Raw genomic sequence first — 17,367 nt, forward strand, 5'->3', positions numbered from 1 at the left:
AACTGGTATATGGAGTCTGAAATTTCTATTGGTTACTTCTACTTTTCCCAAAATATTTTTGGATGGACAGTAAAGCCAAATCTAAGTGGTATACATGCACATACTTGGGTACACATATACACACATGCACACACTATAATAAAAAATCACATATGTCTTGATTGTCATTTTTTGAGATATAACTGTAACACTATTCTTTTAATTTGGGGATACAAATGAAGAAACATGTAAGAGTTGTGCAAAGTCTACAATTTACACATTCCCCTGACATTGGGGGTTTTCCTGTTTCTTATCCAAGGGAGACTGAGCCTGGATGCACTGGATTTCCTGCTCATCAGCAGAAAGGGGCTGAGAGTTGGGAAACTCCCAGCAACTATTGCAGCCATCTTTACCAGCAGCCAGTGGGGATTATAAATAAAAATTACACAAATCTGAAAGATGCAGGAAAGTGTGTAAAAAGAAACAAAAGTGCTCACCAGGAGGAGGATTGTTTTGGTGGCTCTGGACTCAGGCGAGGACCTGGGGGAGCTGAACTTACGAAGCTGCTGCATTCTCTGCTTGTGCCTGTGCAGGATGAGCACCATGGAGCTGCTGGCCCAGAGCATGAGCCCCACACACAGGACATCAGGGAATGTTATCAATGCTGCATACAGTTATTGTAAGCTTTTGTCAGGTTGAACAGCAGAACAGTATTCAAAATCTTTCATGATTGTGATATTATTGTTGCTCCTTTTTCCAGTCATTTGTGAAAAAATCATAATATTTACAATCAGGTACAGAATCCAGCTCAGGTATATGGAGAAACCAATGTATTTGGGAGCTTTCACTTTAAGCTCTGAACAGCTGGAATTCTCAGGACTAATCTTCATGGCCTGGAAGACACTCAGGAGGCAGGTGCTGCCAATGGACACACCCCTGCCCACCCTGTGAAGATAGAAAAGCAGCTTGCATCCAACATCACTGAGGAAATCTTTCACTCCAAAAGCTGCCATTGTCTGGGGAACTCCTCTACACAGGAGAGCTAACAAGTTGGCCACAAACATGTGCTGAATCATCAAGTCTGTGTGTCTTACCTTGAACCCTATGAGGTGATGGACCAGATAATGGAGGAGAAGAGAGGAATTACCCAGAGCTCCAACCACAGTCTGTGACAAGAAGATGATTCCTACAGCCACATCACTGGCTGCCATCCTGCCAGTTCCCTGCTGTCCCAGCCAGGGGTCCTGGAGGAAAACAGGAGGCCTGGGCTGCACGTGTCCTGTCAACAAAAATCCAATATTGCCTACACTCCAGAGTTCCCACTCTGAAAACTTAATGTTTTATTTCACTAGCAGGTTTTAATGAGGTTCATGACTAGTTCAGGCATTAAGTGTATAAATCCCTGTTGTGAAGGCAGCACATGTTGATTCCTGAATCTTCATGACATTACGCAGGGGCGGAGATGACCAGAAGAACTTGTGCACACACATATTAAGTCTCTGTCCAGATTCATACTCTGATCAGGTGCCCAGAGGGTCTTGATACTGGCTCAGTGTTTACAAAGAGAATAGCATGTATCATCAAGCTTCTGCAATGGTAATGAGCAGGTTCTTCTATGAATCCAGCTCACATTTACTTCCATTTCTCTATATTCCTATTGTATTGAAAACTACTGCTGTTTTTAAACTTTTCATTATAAAATGTTTCCATTCACTTGGAAATATTTATTCTATGTACAAGGTCAATTATGAAGGAACACTTAGATATTTTATTTTTTTTTTTTTTTTTTTTTTTTTTAATTTTTTATTGTGGGTTGTTCAAAATATTACAAATTTCTTGACATATCATATTCCACACTTTGATTCTAGTGGGTTATGAACTCCCACCTTCACCCCATACACAGATTGCAGATTCACATCAGTTACACATCCATTGATTTACAAATTGCCATACTAGTGTCTGTTGTGCTCCGCTGCCTTTCCCATCATCCCACTTAGATATTTTAATACCTGCAGATATACTGAGGAAACTGTAGCACTGCAGGTACCTGTCCCATGGTTAGTTACCTGCAGGAGGTAGGACTGGCTGCACATCAAGACAGCTACCCCATGACTCATGTGGTTGTATGTTAGGAACACAGCTCAATTGCTTCTATGACAGAAATTTTGCCACATTCCCAGGCCATGTCCTAAGTCTTGGCATATCAAGAAGGAACACATGATTAAAAAGTATAGTGTAGAAAGAAAATATTCACTTCTTCAGAAGATACAAATATGAGCTAATTAATAACTACAAAAAATATTTCAAAAAAGTAAGATTAGTAAATGATGTCACAGTAGAAGCCATCTATGAAAACTGGTATTTGTGGCTATTTAAAACTCAAAACACTAGAATTTCTGCATTCATTTGAATGCATATATTTAACTTAATTTATTTGGTAGAAAAATTTAGGTATACATATAATTGAACAGATAGTGAAGAGCTTTCCTATGTCCCCTGCACATTCATATCCTGCTCCACTATCAGATTCCTATGACACATGGTGCATTCATTACAATTAACAGGTATGTGACATGAAAAAAAATAAAGCTCTTACAGGTAGTATTAGAAACCACTAATAATGCCGTCCACTATTTCCATACATGTTCCTTCTCACAATATAGAGAAATGGCCTCATTATCCTTGAATTCTTAGGCTTTCAGGATTTCTACAATTATTCTCTCTGTTGGCTGCACCATGCTGAGTGTCAGATAAAATATTCTGCCCGAACAGTCACCATCAGATTCCTCTCTAGACAGGACTAGGAAGATTCCTGTGAGCTCCTCCTACTCCACACACAAAGTCTGGACCTAGAAATATGAAGATTTAGTGTAGACTCCCTGTAAGGGAAACTGAGCAGCTGGGTGACTTTAAAACAACCTCCTTGTACACCTTGAAAATCACATTTAATTTTCACTTGGACTAAACCACAGCAATCCCTGTCAGTAAGAATCACATTGAGTTAAATTAGGACCCATGGTGGTTTGGCATTTAGGCTAGCACCCATTTATCTTTGCTACCTGGAGCCATTCTTCATCAACCATTTTAATATGTGTGTGGCTCTGGCTTATGGAGGGTTCAACTGAGTGTCCCCTTTTTGGCTGTGATCACTTACCCAGACTCTTGATGGGTCTCTTCTCACAGATGCTGCTCTCACACTCACCCTGAGTCACTCTCCAGGCTTTTCCTCTCTGCCAGGATGGTGACCTCAGTGCAGAGGCCTCTCTGACCACGATGTGTGCTGCAGGGAGGCGGCCAGGTCCTGAGATATGGGTCTGTGGCTCTGTGACCTCACCTCCCCTGGGACCTGCAATTATCACTGTGCCAGCAGCAGCAATGGCTGTGCAGGCTGGGAGAGCTGAGGACACTGCTGGAAACTTTCTCCCAGGTGTCACTTATGAATAACAATTTTAAACCTTCCTCATAAAATGTCTTCAGAGGATATTCTAGTGTTTGGAGAGACTCTTACTTATCCATGATCCTGGGAGACCAACAGGGTGTCACTTGGAGGGGTTGGGAAGTACTGAGGTCTGTCATATGAAGGGCTGCAGTGAGCTTTGCATGTCTCATATTATTTCTTCCTTCCCTGGGAAGATTTCTACCCCAAATCCAGTTGCTTCCTGTTCTTCATTTCAATGAACGGCACCAGATTGAAGGTATGAGCAGAGAAATGGAAAGAGCAAACACATAGGAAGGATATTACACAGGTACAAGGAAAAGAGAGAAGGTGATGCTATTAGTTCACCTTGGCAGTCACCGGAATCATCTGCACAAACATGAGTGAATTCATTGGATTCATTTACATATTGAATGTTAATTCATATCATAATTTGTGAACAAATATGCCCTGCCATTATTGACCTCCACTACTGACAGGAGGGAGAAACATAACAATATCCATCAAACAGAATGAAATAAAAGGCTCCTTCAACAATGACATCAGTAGCATCAGTTTGACTACTCTGGGGAACAAGATGTTAGAGCTCCTGTGATATGGAGGAGAGAGAGTGCAAAAGAGAGGAGCTAGATGCAAAAAAGGCAAAAGCTCATGGACATGCCTAGGTGAGTGCACACCTGGGGTGAGGAGTCAAGGGACACAAGGACATAGCGTTAACCAGGTAAGAGAGACATGGTGTGCATAGTCACATAGTGGTGAATATGCTCTGGGGATGGGGATAGAATACAAAATAATGTTGCAGGTTGCTGGATGTAAAGCCTCTGAGGTGTTCATAGCTACATGAGGTGGGAAGTTGTGAACACGGATGGGGGGATGCTGAGAGCCATAGCCAAGTAGGAATGACGCATGGCACTTTTGGTTGAAAGGTGAAGCCAGCAAGCCATTGAGATGATAATGATTATGTTAAGATGTGCATTCAATTGGAGATTAGATCCCTGCTGTCCACCTTGGCCTGCTACTTTGGAGCTCTCTGGACTCCCAGAGAGTTCCCATTGGTTGGGGAAGTGAGGTAGGAGGGAATTCCAGAGGGGGGATCCCCTGTTGGTGTAGTGTGTCCCAGGAAAAGGCCGCATGCGTGGCATTCACGGGTTTTTTGGAAATAAAGTTTGTTCCTGCTTGAGTGGCTCGTGATTTTGTGCCCAGCCAAACTGCGGCATTTGGTGGCCCATACAGGGAACGCTTGAAGATCGGAGGTAAGTGAAATTGCTCACCCCTGAGGGAAGGCAAGAGAATGGGTGTCTATTTAAAAAAAATGTGTTCTTGTTTTGATTTATTATGTTTTTGTTTCAAGCTGCCTATCCCTAGAACTTTCTCAGGCAAACTGGGAAAAAATGGATGGCTCAAGGTTTGAAGTTGTTGGGCCCTCAGGAAGAGAAAATTGATACATCGATTTTTTGTTCTGTTTATGTTTCATTCTGTTTCGGTTTTGTTTTGTGTTATCTTATTGGGTTGCGTTATCTTTATAGTAGATTAGAAATTAGTAAAAAAATAAACCGAAATAGTGTTAAGTAAATTGTTTGAGATTCAGACCATGGAGAAAGATATTTTAGATCAAGCAAAAGAGAAGGTCTCTCGAGCTAGTCAGACAGAGGAAGAAAATTTAAAGGAAAAGGTGCTATTAGAGAAAAAGCTACAACAGGAGGCTGCTACTAAATCCGTTCTATCACCAGAGGGCATAATTCAACCAACAGCTCCACCTATAGAGACAGTTGAGTGGCCCTCAACCCCCGTAGTTGATAGATGGGATCCTGAGACAGGACCTCAAAGATTATCATGCCCTGTACTTGAGCAGGCAGGAGGGCAGCGAATTCACCATGCTCTAGATTTCAAAACAGTGAAGCAGTTAAAGGAGGCTTTAACAACCTATGGTCCCCAAGCACCATTCACTGTAAGCATGGTCGAATCCATTACCAACTTGGACTTGACACCAGCAGATTGGGCTAGCATGTGTAAATCTGTGCTAAATGGAGGACAATATTTGTTATGGAAGGTTGCCAATGAGGAATTTTGCACGGAGACAGCAAGGCAAAATGCAGCAGCCAGATACCCTCAAAGAAATCTAGATATGTTGTTAGGAAAAGGACCTTATGAGGGTCAACGGCAACAAATTGAGTATGATCCTGCTATATATGCACAAATTGCTGCAGATGCAATTAGGGCATGGAAGACTTTACAAGAACATGGAGATTTACAAGGTCAATTATCTGAGGTAATACAGAGAGCTAATGAACCTTACTCTGAATTTGTAGATAGGCTTATTCAAACAGCTGTCAGAGTTTTTGGGGATACAGAACAAGCAATGCCATTAATAAAACAACCGGCTTATGAGCAAGCAAATCGTTGCTGCAGAGACATCATTAGACCATGGAAACATGAAGATTTAAACACATATATTAAATTATGTAGAGACATTAATGAGCAAGGGCAAGTCTTGACAACTGCAGTACAACAGGCTTTAGATGCCAGTCCAAAAACATGCTACAATTGTGAACAAACAGGGCATTTTAAAAGGAATTGCCCCATAGGAGAAGGGTTTAACAAAACTAGGTATCAAAGGAATAGAATACTGGGTATTTGCCCACGATGCCATAGAGGGAGACATTGGGCTAATGAATGCAGTTCTCAAACGACCATAGAGGGTACTCCGTTATCAAAAAATGGACAAGGACCAGGTGTTTACCCACAATATCATGGAGAAAAGCATCAGGCTCCATTGCCAAAAAACGGACTGGGGGTCCCAATGCTCTGGGGCCCACAACCACAAATATACAGGGCAGTGGAGGAACCCAGCAACCCCATCATGGTAGTGCCCAGGACACATTATCCATTAAATCCCTCATCAGACAAACCAGAGGGAGTGCAGGGTTGGACATTTGTGCCTCCGCCAGAGCAGTACTAACTCCAGAGATGGGAGTTCAAATCATTCCCACAGGAGTAAAAGGACATCTTCCCCAAGGAACAGTAGGCTTATTTTTGGGACACATTTCTTCTATTCAAAAAGGACTTATGATAAGTCCTGGGGTAATTGATCCCGATTATTAAGGTGAAATAAAAATTATAGCTAGTTCTCCAAGAGCTATATCAGTAATTTCACAAGGAGATAGAATAGCACACTTATTAATAATACCAAGCCTGCATGATAAATTTTCCAGTCGTATTGTAGAAAGAGGTTCCAGAGGATTAGGCTCCACAGGTGTAGATTGGGCTATGCTGTCTTTAAATTTAGATTCTTGCCCCATGCTAAAACTAAATATTCAAGGACATGAATTTAATGGGCTACTTGATACAGGTGCAGACCTTAGCATAATATCTCATCAAGAATGGCCAAAACATTGGCCATTACAACAAGCCACTCAAACGCTTCGAGGCCTAGTAGTGGCGACTAATCCCCATAGAAGTGCAATGGTATTAGATTGGAAGGATCCTGAAGGATGTGAAGGAACTATACAGCCATATGTATTGGATCATTTTCCTATAAATTTATTGGGATGAGATATCCTAGATCAATTAGGTTTGACATTAACAAATAACATCAATCCTAATGCACCCACTATTAGGGCTAGACAAGGTTTTAGGAAAGAAAAAAGATTAGGAGAACAAGAACAAGGTATAGCAGCACCAATTCAAATAGATCAAGGAATAAATAGACATGGATTGGGTTTTCAGAAGGGGCCACTGAGACAAGCAAAATTAATTGGAAATCAGAAAGACCAGTATGGGTTCCTCAGTGGCCCCTGACTAAAGAAAAGATACAAGTAGCCCATGACCTGATCAAACAACAATTAGCGGAGGGACATATACAACCTTCCATATCTCCCCATAATACTCCCATTTTTGTCATCAAAAAGAAATCTGGTAAATGGAGATTATTGCAAGATTTAAGAGCCATTAATAATGAGATGGTTATTATGGGACCTGCTCAATCGGGTATTCCCCAATTGTCTGCTTTGTCAAAAACCTGGTATGTTTTAGCTATAGATATTAAAGATTGTTTTATTATTTTTTTTCAATTCCAATTCATCCTGAGGATAGTCCATGTTTTGGATTTACTATGCCTGCACTGAATCATGAAGGTCCCGATCAGAGATATGAATGGAAAGTACTCCCTCAAGGGATGGCTAACAGCCCAACTATGTGTCAAATTTATGTTAACAAGGCAATCCTGCCACTTAGAAATCAAAATCCTGAACTACAAATATTTCATTATATGGATGATGTATTATTAGCACATAAAGATAAAAACACATTGCTAGAATGTTATGCCACACTTACAAATTTATTAAAAATTATAATCTAGAGATAGCAATAGATAAAGTACAATTAAATTTTCCAATTAATTATTTAGGAGTTCTATTATCCTCAACCATGGTCCGTCCACCAAAAATTCAAATACGAGTAGATCAACTCAAATCACTTAACAACTTTCAAAAGTTATTGGGAGACATAAATTGGATAAGGCCTTATCTAGGCATACCAACAGGAGAGTTGGGACCTTTATTTGATATCCTAAAAGGTCCATCAGATCAAAATTCACCCTGAATGTTAATGCCTGAAGCAAGAAAGTCATTAAAAATTATTGAAACATATATGGGAAGTATGCATTTGGATACAATTGATATAAGTTTGCCTTTATTATTTATTGTACTACCAACAAAAAATATTCCTACAGGAGTATTTTGGCAAGAAGGTCCATTATTGTGGATACATTTATCTTATTCTTCTAACACTATTCTTACTAGATATCCTGAGCCTATAGGACAATTAATACTCAAAGGAATAAAAGCAGCAAAGGGAGTGTTTGGAATTTCTCCTAATAAAATTATTACTCCATATACTATGGATCAAATTGATGAGTTGGCTAATGAGTTAAAAACTTGGGCAATAATCATGTGCAAATCTAATGTTTCATTTGATAATCACTTACCATCTAATCCGTTCTAGTCCTTTTGGTCCTCACATCCTGTAGTTTTTCCAAAAAGACAAGAAAAACACCCATTATGAATGTTCCAAATATATTCACTGATGGGCCAAATAATGGTACAGCAGCAATAGTTACTACTGACCAAACTTTTACATTTTTAGTACCCAAAAAATCAGCTCAAAAGGTAGAGCTTAATGCAGTATTACAAGCTTTTGTGATGTTTAAAGATTCTGTATTTAATTTCTTTTCTGATAGTCAGTATATAGTTAATGCTATAGTATCCCTTGAAGACCCCTTCCTCTAATATTTTCTCTTTTTTCCACTATTCAAAGTCTAATCTGGGACAGAAAAGATCCATTCTTTATAGGACATATCAGGGCACATACAGGATTGCCTGGAGCCCTTAGTTTGGGCAATGATTTAGCAGATAAATCTACACATGACATACATATTTTCTCCACAATAGAAGAAGCTATAAATTTTCATAAAAGGTTCCATGTCAATGCTAATACTTTACAAAAGCATTTTAAAATAACTAAGGAACAAGCCAGACATATAAAAAAACAATGTCAATACTGTGTGACCGGGCTGGGGATGTGGCTCAAGTGGTAGCGCGTTTGCCTGGCATGCGTGTGGCCCGGGTTCAATCCTCAGCACCACATACAAACAAAGATGTTGTATCCGCCGAAAACAAACAAAGATGTTGTATCCGCCGAAAACTAAAAATAAATATTAAAATTCTCTCTCTCTCTCTCTCTCTCTCTCTCTCTCTCTCTCTCTCTCTCCTCTCACTCTCTCTTTAAAAAAAAATATTGTGTGACCTTTTTACCACAAGTTAATCTTGGAGTCAACTCTAGAGGACTGATACCTAACCATATTTGGCAGATGGATGTCACACACTTGCCAGAATTTGGAAAATTAAAATATTTGCATGTTACAGTTGATACTTCTTCTGGATTTTTGATGAGCTCCCTTCATGCCGGAGAAAAACTAAAGATATTATAGCTCATTACTTACAAAATTTTGCCACTGTGGGCATTCCAAAACAGTTAAAAACAGATAATGGTCCTGGCTATACCTCTAACTCTTTTAAACTATTTTGCTCATCATTTGGCATTACTCACATAACAGGAATCCCATACAATCCACAGGGACAAGGCATAGTTGAAAGAGCTCATCAAACTATTAAAATGTACTTATTAAAGCAAAAAGAGGGAATTGGAAAGGGGTATATATCCCCCAAAGATAAACTTAAAATAACCCTTTTTACTCTAAACTTTTTAAATTTGGATTCATCAGGGCTTAGTGCTGTGGAAAGGCATATATGTCCAAAAAATGTACATAAGCCTAAGGTACTCTGTAACGATATTCTAACAGGACAATGGAAAGGTCCTGACCCAGTGATTGTCTGGAGTCGGGGTTCTGTTTGTGTGTTTCCACAGGGAGAACAGCAGCTAATTTGGATTCCAGAGAGACTAACCAAAGCGATTTCTACAGACCAAAAAGAAGATGATTTGACTCAAATCCATAACAGCTGATATCCAGAGCTCCAGCTTGGCTATTCTTATATCTGCTACAGTGATTAACCAGGATGCTTTTTTTCAATATCTATTTTATTATTGTATTTTTCCACATCATAAAGTTCTATTTTATTTTTTGAGCTCATACAGACCTAGGTTAATGTTTTTCTGATCAGTTTTATTTTTTGACTGTGGACTTTTTAAACATTGCAATGGAGATTTCACCTGTGTAAGCTACAAGGCCTTTACTATTGTCTTATGTGTTGTATGATTGTGTGCACACTTGTGTTTTGTGTTGTATGTCTGTGTGTGCGTATGTCCATAGATCATATATAAGGAGTGCTCATGAAAAAATGGACCCAAATATTTTTATTATTCACGTGATTTAAATGGTTTAATTTAAATTGGGTAAACAGCTGTTGAGGATTGTTTTAATATGTGTACAAATAAGGAGGTTAACAGATCTGTTTGTTTACTTTCACCTTTCCTTTTCATTATATTTAATAATTCTGTTCAGGATAATGTAAGTTGTCCAGAAATTTGTTTTCTTAGTACCTGTTGGAATGTTACATATTTTTTTTAGCCATCATTGCCAGAATTCCTATCTTCATCCCAGTGCCGGTGAAGACAAAGATAAAACCAAACTACAGCTTCTTCCATAGCTATCACAGTAAACTATATAAACTGATGCATCAATGAATAATAACTCAACAAGCAATGCCCAATCAAGGAGTCAATTTACTTTGGGAGGAAATGGACATATTGATAGATTCCTCTGCTTTGAACTGCTTGCAGAACTTGCCTGGACTATGTATCACTTGTATACATTGTGAACTATCTGTTGGTACAGCGAATTGTGGTAGTGCTGGAGTATCTTTGCTGATGGTGTCACCGGTGATACAATTTTTCAAAGGAGCCATCAATTGGCTTAGTGTCATGGCATTTCTGTATCCTCCTCCCTTCTGCTAGTGATGGTCTAAAATTTGGGGGCCAACAGAGGTGAGGCAAAGGACCTCACCCCCCCATTGGCACCAAGGCCAAATTTGGGGGCCAACAGAGGTGAGGCCCAGAGCATGAGCCCCACACACAGGACATCAGGGAATGTTAGCAATTCTGAATGCAATGATTGTGAGGATTTGTCAGGATAAATAGCAGAACAGTATCCATAATTTTTTATGCTTGTGATATTATTGTTGCTCCTTTTTCCAGTCATATGTGAAAAAATTATAAGATTTTCAAGCAGGTACAGAATCCAGCTCAGGTACATGGAGAAACCAATGTATTTGGGAGCTTTCACTATAAGCTCTGAACAGCTAGAATTCTCAGCACTAATCTTCATGGCCTGGAAGACACTCAGGAGGCAGGTGCTGCCAAGGGACACACCCCTGCCCACCCTGTGAAGATAGAAAAGCAGCTTGCATCCAACATCACTGAGGAAATCTTTCACTCCAAATGCTGCCACTGTCTGATTGTGGACAACTTGTTAGCCCTCCTAGAGGGCTAACAAGTTGGACACAATCAAGTGTTGAAGAATCAAGTCTGTGTGTCTTACCTTGAACCTCATGAGGTGATGGACCAGGTAATGGAGGAGAACACAAGAATTACCCAGAGCTCCAACCACAAGAAGATGATGTGACAAGAAGATGATACCTACAGCCACATCACTGGCTGCCATCCTGCCAGTTCCCTGCTGTCCCAGCCAGAGGGTCCTGGAGGGAAACAGGAGGCCTGGGCTGCACGTGTCCTGTCAACCAAAACCCAGTATTGCCCACACTCCAGAGTTACCACTGTGAAAACTTACTTAAGATTTTATTTTCACTAGCAGTTTTTAATGAGATTCATGACTACTTAAGGTAGGAAGTGTGTATAAATCCCTGTTGTGAAGGCAGAACATGGTGATTCCTGAATCTTCATGATATAATACAGGGGCTGAGATGACCAGGAGAACTTCTGCACACACATATTTTGTCTCTGTCCAGATTCATACTCTGATCAGGTGCACAGAGAGGTCTTGAAACTGGCTTAGCATTAATTAAGAGCATAGCATAAACAGCAAGCTTCCCTAAAGGTCGTGAGTAGGTTCTTCTATCAATCCAGCTCATATTTACTTTCATTTGTCTATATTCCTATGTCTTCAAAACCAATGGTATTTTTTAACTTTTCATTATAAAATATTTTGATTTAGATGTAAATAGTTATTCTATGTACAAGGTCAATTCTGAAGGAACATTTTGATATTTTAATAACTGCAGATGCACTGAGGGAACTCTAGCCCTACAGGCACCTGTCACACGGTGAGCTACCTGCAGGAGGCAGGACTGGCTGCACATCAGGACAGCTGCCCATGACTCCTACAGTTGTATGTTAGGAACACAACTAAGTGGCCACTGTCACAGAAACTTTGGAACATTCCAAGGCCATGTACTGTTTCTTGGAATATCAAGAAGTAATACGTGATTAAAGAGCTTAGTGTAGGAACAAAATATTCACTTCTTTAGAAGACACAAATGTGAGTTATTTAATATCTAAAAAAATATTTCAAAGAGGTAAGATTAGTAAATGATATTGCAATAGGTGCGATTCATGAAAATTGGTATATGTGGTCATTTAAAAGTCAAAATACTAGAATTTCTGCATTTATTTGAATGAATATATTTAACAAAATCTATTGGGTAAAAAAAATTTAGGTTCACATGTTACTGAATAGATGGAAAAGAGCTTTCCTATGTCCCCTGCACATTCACACCCTGCTCCACAATCAGATTCCTATGCCACATGGGGCATTCACTATAATCAGCAGATATCTGACATAAAAAAATATAAAGCTCTTACAGGTGGTAATAGAATTCTGTAATAACCTTGTCCACTTTTCCATACACGTTTCTTTCCACAGTATAAATAAATGGCCCCATTATCCTTGAATTGTGATGCTTTCAAGATTGATATAATTACTATCCCCCTTGTCTGCACCATGCTGAGAGTCAGAGAAAATGTTATGCCTGAGCAGTCACCATCAGCTCTCTCTCTGCACAGGACTAAGAAGATTCCTGTGAGCTCCTTCTACTCCACACAACAGGCAGGGAGATACTATGAGTCTGGACCTAGAAATCATGAAAATTTAGTGTAGACTTTCAGTAAGGTAAAATGAGCCATTGGGTGACTTTTAAAAAAACCTCCTTGTACACCTTGAAAAACACATTTAATTTTCATTTTCACGAAACCACAGCAATCTCTGTCAGTAAGAATCACATATACTTAAATTAGGATTCCTGATGGTTTGGCATTTAGGCTAGGACCCATTTATCTTTGCCACCTAGAGTCATTCTTCATCAACTGTTTTAATTCTTACATGGCTCTGGCTTCTGCAGGGTTCAATTGAGTGTCCCCTTTTCAGCTGTGATCACTTACCCAGACTCTTGATGGGTCTCTTCTCATCTCATAGATGCTGCTCTCAGACTCACCTTGAGTCACTCACCAGGCTCTTCCTCTCTGCCAGGCTGGTGACCTCAGTGCAGAGGCCTCTCTGACCACGATGTGTGCTGTAGGGAGGTGGCCAGCTCCTGAGATATGGGCTGATGATCCAAATCCTGGCATGCAGCCCAGAGGTCCAGATCATCCTGCCCAGCAGGTCTCTGTGGCTGGCTGCAGGGATTCCACCCACTCCAGGAACTCCAAGTATTCTGTTCTCTCCTGCAGGTTTGAAACTTGGCGTTGACCCTATGGATTACACACATTTGATGGATATCTCACTTCTGCTCTGCGAGCTGCTGTTTATGATCAGCTGATGTCTTCTAGAGCTCTACCATTTATGTCAACTGCTGCTATACCAAAGAGCGATGCAGTTGTGGTTAAGCAGCTCATCTTTGGATGTCTCCAGGCAGCACTGGCCCCTTCAAGGCTTCATGAAAAATAATGGATAAGATCTTCATGCATATCACTGTGTGGGGAATTCCTCTAGCAAGAATGACCAAAGAGTTGGCTACCATAAGTTGCACAAGAATCCAATCTGTGGACCTTAATGTGCACCCACTGCAGGAAAGCACTAAATGATAATAAAGTACAGAGAAATTTCTCAGAAATGTATAACATACATGGGAATCAATGTAAAGAAAAAGGTGAAAGATCTATACAATGAAAACTACAGAATAATAAAGAGAAAAATCAAAGAAGACCATAGAAGATGAAAAGATCCACCTTGCTCTTGGATCAGCAGAATTAATATTATCAAAATGACCATACTACCAAAAGCACTGTACATATTTAATGCATTTCTGACCAAAATCCCAATGGCATTCCTCATACAAATAGAAAAAACAATTATGAAATTCATCTGGAAAAATAAGAGACCCAGAATAGGTAAAGCAATCCTTAGCAGGAAGAGTGAAGAAGATGGTATTGCTATACCAGACCTTAAACTATACTACAGAGCAATAGTAACAAAAGTAACATGGTATTGGCACTGAAACAAACTGATAGACTAAAGGTACAGAATAGAGGACACAGAGACTAACCCACAAAATTACAATTATCTTATATTAGACAAAGTTGCCAAGAACATGCACTGGAGAAAAGATAGCATCTTCAACAAATGGTGCTGGGAAAACTGGAAATCCATATGCATCAAAATGAAATTAAACCCCTATCTCATGCACAAAACTTAACGCAAAATGGATCAAGCACCTAGGAATTAAACCAGAGACTCTGTTTTAATAGAAGATAAAGTAGGCCCTAATCTTCATCATGGGAAATTAGGCCCCAGCTTCCTTAATAAGACTTCTATAGCACAACAATTAAAACCAAGAATCAATAAATGGGATGGAATCAAACTAAAAAGTTTCTCCTCAACAAAAGAAACAATCTGTGAGGTGAACAGAGAGCCTGTATCCTAGGAACAAATCTTTACCCCTTACACAACAGATAGAGCACTAATCTATAGGGTATAGAAAGAACTCAAAAAGCTAAGCACCGAAAAACCAAATAACCCAATCAACAAGTGGGCCAAGGACCTGAACAGAACAGACCTCTTCTCAGCAGATGATATACAATCCATCAACAAATATATGGAAAAATGCTCATCATCTCTGGCAATCTGAGAAATGCAAATCAAAACTACTCTAAGACTTCATCTCAGTCCAGGCAGCTATTATGAAGACAAACAACAATAAGTGTTGATGAGTATGTGGCAAAAAAAGGTACACTCATACATTGCTGGTGGGACCGCAAATAGGTGCAGCCAATATGGAAAGCAATAGGAGATTCCTTGGAAATATGGGAATGGAACCAGCATTTTACCCAGCTATTCCTCTCCTTGGACTATCCCCATAGGACCTAAAAACAGCACACTACAGGGACACAGCCACATCAATGTGTATCGCAGCACAATTCACAATAGCTAAACTGTGGAGCCAACCTAAAATGAATAAAAAATGGATTTTACTCAGCATTAAAAGGAATCAAATCATGGCATTTGCAGGTAAATGGATTCAATTGGAGAAGATATTTCTAAGTGAAGTTAGCCAATCACAAAAAAAAAAAACAAAAAAAAAAACCAGATGCTGAAGGTTTTCTCTGATATCAAGAGGCTGACTCATAGTGGGGTAGGAAGGGAGAGCATGAGAGGATTAGATGAATTCTAGATAAGGAAGAGGGGTGGGAGGGAAAGGCAGGGACAGGGGAATAGCAAGGATGGTGGAATGTGATGGACATCATTATACAAAGAACATGTATGAAGACATTATAAATTAGGTGTCAATATACTTTATATTACAAACAGATATAAAAAATGTGGAATATATGTGTATTAAGAATTGTAATGCAAAAAACAGAAAACCAAAGTACATGTATAAAAGCATGAATTGGCGTGAACATACTTTATATACAGAGATATGAAAAATTGTGATCTATATGTGTAATAAGAATTGTAATGCATTCCACTGCTGTCATTTACTTCAAACAAGTAAAATCAATAAAAGATTTAAAAACAATGAATCTACTGAAAATGAAATTAGGAAAGTGAATCCATTCACAATAAAATAAAAATTAGAATACCTATGGATAAATCTAATCCAGGATGTGTAGGACCTCTAAAATTAAAACTAGAAACAATGAAGAAAAAATATTGAAGTAGAATGTAGAAGATGGAACGACCACCCATGATTTGGATAGGAATAGAACTGAACATAAAATAAAAGCTATTTTAAAAACTTAAAGTATACCCACCAAAATATCAACAACAATCTTCACACAATGACATAGAGACATAAAACAGTTCTCAAAAGAAATTAGATAGGAATCAACATACAGGAAATCATAAATGACGACAAATACACAATGCCAAAAGTGACTTTGCAAGACACATCATAATCTACAATGAAAATTAAGGCACAATATTAAAATCTGCAAGAAAAAACATATCAGGTCACATTTAGTGGCAAATCAATAAGATTCACCTTTGACTTCTCAACTCAGACACCAATATCAAGGAAAGACTAGAATGGCATAAGCCAAGCTCAAAAAGGAATTTCCAGCTAAATTGCTATATCCAAAAAAAAATGTGTTTCAAAATGAGTGGGGAAATTAAAACATTGCATGATGCAGATATACTAAAAGAAGTCATGACCACAAAGCAAGAACTATGAAGAATATTCAAAGATATGCTACATACAGAGAAATCGTAGAACAAACAAAATAGGTCTCATGTGGATGAGGCCCATTATAAGAGTAAACAACTAAATGAAAATCAAAACCAAATAAAATATAGCAAATAAAAATGTCAGGAAAGTGCAAACTTATATTCACATGAACTCTGCAAATAAATGGCGTCTACTACCCAATTAAAAGGCAAAGATTAGCAGAGCAAATCAAAAGACAAGGTCCAACTGTATGCTGTTTGCAAGAGACTGATCACATAGCAAAGATACCTACAGGCTGAAGTATGTAAAAGGACATTTACATATCACACAAATGGAATCTGAAAACAATCAGGAGGAGCTAGCTTTTCTCAGATGAAACCAAAGGAGATTTCAAGCAAAAATTGACCACATAAGGACAGTACATTCTGGTAAAGGGAATAATTCAACCAGAAGAAATAACAGTAGAAAATATACCTACCCCAAATGTCTGGACACATTAAAAGACATATACCTTGATATTAAATTCCAGATAGACTGCAATAAAATATTACCTAGTGATGTTAACACACATTTATCACCAATAGATAGGTCATCCAAAGATAAAATCAACAAAGATATTACCAACGTAAACAGTACTATAAACCCAATGGGCCTAATAGACATTTAGAATACATCTCACCATGTCACCTCTTCCTCTCACACACATTCTTCCCCTAATATCATCCAGCATCTTGTGAAATAGCCCAGGAGACTCACAGGAACTGAGCTACTGTTGGTGCCATATTGTGATCTTCCAAAATCATGAGATAAAGGAAGGAA

At 39.0% G+C, this 17,367-nt stretch overlaps 1 pseudogene; it reads right to left on the reverse strand.

Moving 5' to 3' along the window:
- Nucleotides 1-245: 245 nt before the first annotated feature.
- Nucleotides 246-1,190, reverse strand: LOC124107782 (vomeronasal type-1 receptor 4-like; annotated as a pseudogene).
- Between the last annotated feature and the right edge of the window lie 16,177 nt (nucleotides 1,191-17,367).

This window comes from Marmota monax, unplaced genomic scaffold (genome assembly GCF_021218885.2).
Source record: "Marmota monax isolate L192 unplaced genomic scaffold, Marmota_monax_Labrador192_F-V1.1 WCK01_AAM20220418_F8-fsc00160, whole genome shotgun sequence".
NCBI lineage: Eukaryota > Metazoa > Chordata > Mammalia > Rodentia > Sciuridae > Marmota > Marmota monax.